Source organism: Balaenoptera ricei, chromosome 2, assembly GCF_028023285.1.
Source record: "Balaenoptera ricei isolate mBalRic1 chromosome 2, mBalRic1.hap2, whole genome shotgun sequence".
NCBI lineage: Eukaryota > Metazoa > Chordata > Mammalia > Artiodactyla > Balaenopteridae > Balaenoptera > Balaenoptera ricei.
In genome coordinates, this window is record NC_082640.1 from 30,382,192 (window position 1) to 30,386,022 (window position 3,831).

A 3,831-nucleotide genomic window follows, 5' to 3' on the forward strand; every position below is an offset into this window, starting at 1 on the left:
GATCTCCTGGGACCCTTGCCTGGAAGGGCCAAGCCCCAGTTATACCCTATCCACCATCCCAGCAGTTGGAACTCTGGGGCAGGAGTAGATGGCAAAAGAGGGACCACCCTAGAAGCTGCCGAGGCCATCTTTGCCTTGAGGACGTTCCTTTCTTCCTCCTGCTTGGACTGCCCTGAATGTCCTACTCCAAAGAATTATTTTGGGGAACCAGAAAAGGAGCATTTGGGGTGTTGCGACACCTTGACCAGTGTGTGGTAACACCCCCGGCATGCACTCTGAGGTCCTTTTAGCCCTGTACATTTGGGGGAACCTTGATTCCCCTTTGGGTGATTTTTCATTTCAGGAAATCTCATTTGGAAGGTGCACCACTTGGACAGAGGTCACAGGCTAAGTTGAGACTTGGAAGCCGATTTGAGTCTTGTGCTGTTTGGTTTTTGGTTACTGTTTGGGTTTTGGTTCCTTTGGTTTGAGGCTTCCATTACTGGCGAGTATTTTGTTTTGTTCTTAGTCCGCACGTGAGTGTTCTATCGATCAAACATGGGAAGCGCTTCTTCAGTTCCACCTGGTAGCCACTTGTGCAAAATCCTGGCAGACTGGTCTACCTATAGTTGTAAACCTATGACTAAGAAAAGAATGAAATTCTGTTGTAATTTTGTGTGGCCAATGTACATTCTTGAGAATGAGGAAAGGTGGTCTTTGAATGGTAGCCTAAATTACTATACTATCCTTCAGCCAGAGTTGTTTTGTCACAGGAGGAAAAAGACAAAAGAAGTTCCATATGTTCAAGCATTTATGAAACTACATAATAAAGAAAATGAGCAGCTAAGTGACAGGCTGATGGTACAAAGAGAAAAGAAAGTCTTTTGTCCTAGAGCTGGTTGTTTCTGAATGGGGAAAAAATAAGGGGCAAAATAAGATGGATATAGAAGATGATGGAAAGTTTGTGAAATGGGGACACTGAGAAAAGCATTGTGCGTGATCAGGATTTTCTAAGATTGGATTAAATTTAGCTGGGTAAATAGATTTTCTTGGAAGTGGGCTAGTGCAAGACTGGATTTGGTTTCTCCCTCCAAAGTTTTCTTGGATCACTCCTTTTGATAACAGCTTGTGAGCTCCTTTGCCTTTAGGTGATCTGTATTTGCCTTTGAAATCTCTTCACTTTGGTTAAGTGAGTAAGTATTGTTTGGCAGGTTTTTTTTTTAATAAATTTATTTATTTTTGGCTGTGTTGGGTCTTCGTTTCTGCATGTGGCCTTTCTCTAGTTGTGGCAAGTGGGGGCTACTCTTCATTGCAGTGTGTGGGCTTCTCATTGTGGTGGTTTCTCTTGTTGCAGAGCACAGGCTCTAGGTGCGTAGGCTTCAGTAGTTGTTGCACATGTGTTTGGCAGATTCTAACAGTTCTTTTGACCTCCAGCTAACTTTGAGATGCTTTAGAAGGCCCCTGAGGCATTTCAGAGAAATGTTTGATTAGTATGTTAAATTACAAGGAATTCCTAAACATCTAGTATGTCCTGGCAAAATGTTATCATTCATAATTCTAGTTATTTTTAAATGTTGCATGTCACAGCGATAACTAAGTTTCTTTTGTCAATTACACTGTGATCAAATGTTTAACTGTGACCTTTTAAGTCCTTCCATGATTTATAGACAGTTATTGTTGTGCTCTAACACTTTTGCAAAAGTGCTCCATCTTCAAGAAGATTTATGCGAAGGACCTTTTGACAAACACAGGTCTGTGATAAATTTCATATCATACCACCGAACTGGGTAAGAAATTAAAAATCTTTATGGAGAATCTGATGACTTCATAAAAAGTTAACAAAAGAATTAGTTACTGAGTGAACTGGTGAATATGGTCATAATTTTTTTTATTATTATTACTGGTTTTGATCTGTGTTTTCCAGACATAGGGGAGCCATTCCCCTCAAGCTACTTATGACTTAGAGCAATTGGGTAAATTATACTTCTATAGGTGAAATTGAAATATTTTTCTTTTCTCTCTTCCTGGTCTCTCCAGATATTGGAGACACTTGGGTTCTGAACAATCTTATCAGGTGAATGGGAAAGACTATCTCATGGCATGTCCAGGAATCTCAATATTTTGGGGACTTCTAGAAAAGAGAAATGCACCAAGGCAGAATCTGATGGCTAGCCCTTGGCATGGCTTTCCTGGCCTTGAGAGGCCTTTCAGGAATTTAGTCTGAGGCTCCTTCTGAGGAATTACACCAGAGACAATATGGAGGAGCCTATGTGGTCAATGAACCAGACTTATTTTGGAAACAGATGTCTTGATTTGGCTGTGTTTGATGGAGATGAGGGTAATTTTAGGAAAAAAAGATTATGCTTCAATAGATAGGAAATTCTAGTTCTGTTAATTGAAGTCTGTATTTTTGAAAGTTATTGTGTTAGCCACAATTTTGCCCTGATGTTTAGGAGGAAATGGAAATTACCTAGAGAAGTTATCAGAGTGTAATTACTTATGATGTATCACTGCTTGTTTTAGGCCTCAAAGCACGTGTACAATGCTTGTGTGACAATTGGGTATAAATGATAAAATGTGTGTCCTATAAAGTGTTTCCTCATTAACATACCTCTGAGCTTGTTCATGACACGTGATCAGTTTTCCCCAACGTGGATTAACTAGGCAAATAGAAAGGAGGCCTAGCCCTGATGGACATAATTTACTCTTGGGGCAAACAGCTGAATCATCCCGGCATTGAGGGATAGGTATTTTTATCAATGTTTTCTATTGAAAGACTTGCAATCAAAATGGAAAATGATGAAAAAAACAACCTGCACATATTGAGATATGAGGAAGTCACTTTGACTTATACATGGTTTAACTTAAACTTTACTGACCAAAGCAGCCTGTTTTGTGGCCTTTGAAATGCATTGTACATATGCTTTGACCATTCAGGAGGGGAATACATTTGCAATTCAAAATGGAATAACCATGATTCAGACATCCAAGGTAAAACTAAGTGACCATTCTGGAAGTTCCAGTTGTCACTCCTCCTACTTCTAACTGGGTCTGTTGCACCAAAATGGCGGACCAAGGGATTGAGATCTTAATCATACAAGAATCGGATCCAGGACTTGGAACTCAAATATTACTAATTCGGTATCCATTCCCCAAAATTTAGGCAGGCCTACACCCCATTTCAGCAGGAAGTAGCCAGAGCGGTTGTCACCCTGTTCCCTGTAAGATTTGGGGAAAGATAAAACCAAAATGGGGATGAAAGACGTGTCCCCCTAAAACCGAGATCCCCTGCTGAGTTTATGATTAATGTCTCTGTCTGAAACGATTATTCCTCTACTTGAAGGACATCTATTCTCCTCAAGATTGAGGAGTATCAAAGAAAAGGGGGGAGTGAAACCAAGCAGGACCCTGTTGGACTCCTTGGCACAGAAGACTTTCTGTGTCACCCAATTCTTACAAAGAATAGACTCCAGCCTCCATGAACTTTCCTGAATTCCAAAGGGCACATTGGAACAGTTGCTAATCAGGGAATGGAGGGGATGCAGAGACAAAGGAGGAATAGCCAAAAACAATAGTGTAGCCTTGGGGCAGGGTCCTGGTTCCTCTTCAAGGGATATACATAACAATATCTTTCAGCTCTTTGCAGAACTAAAACCCCCAACAAATGGAAGAGGTTAGCATTTTTCATTGCACAGAAGACCACCTGAGTCCAGATTAAAGGAACCAGAGAAACTCTTTAGGAGACCTCCTGAGGCCAGATTAAAGGAGTACAGGCCCTGCACACACCCTAATCTTATCAGCAACCCTGCCCTTGAACCACTGTTATTAAACTACTCACCAAATCTGCCCAGG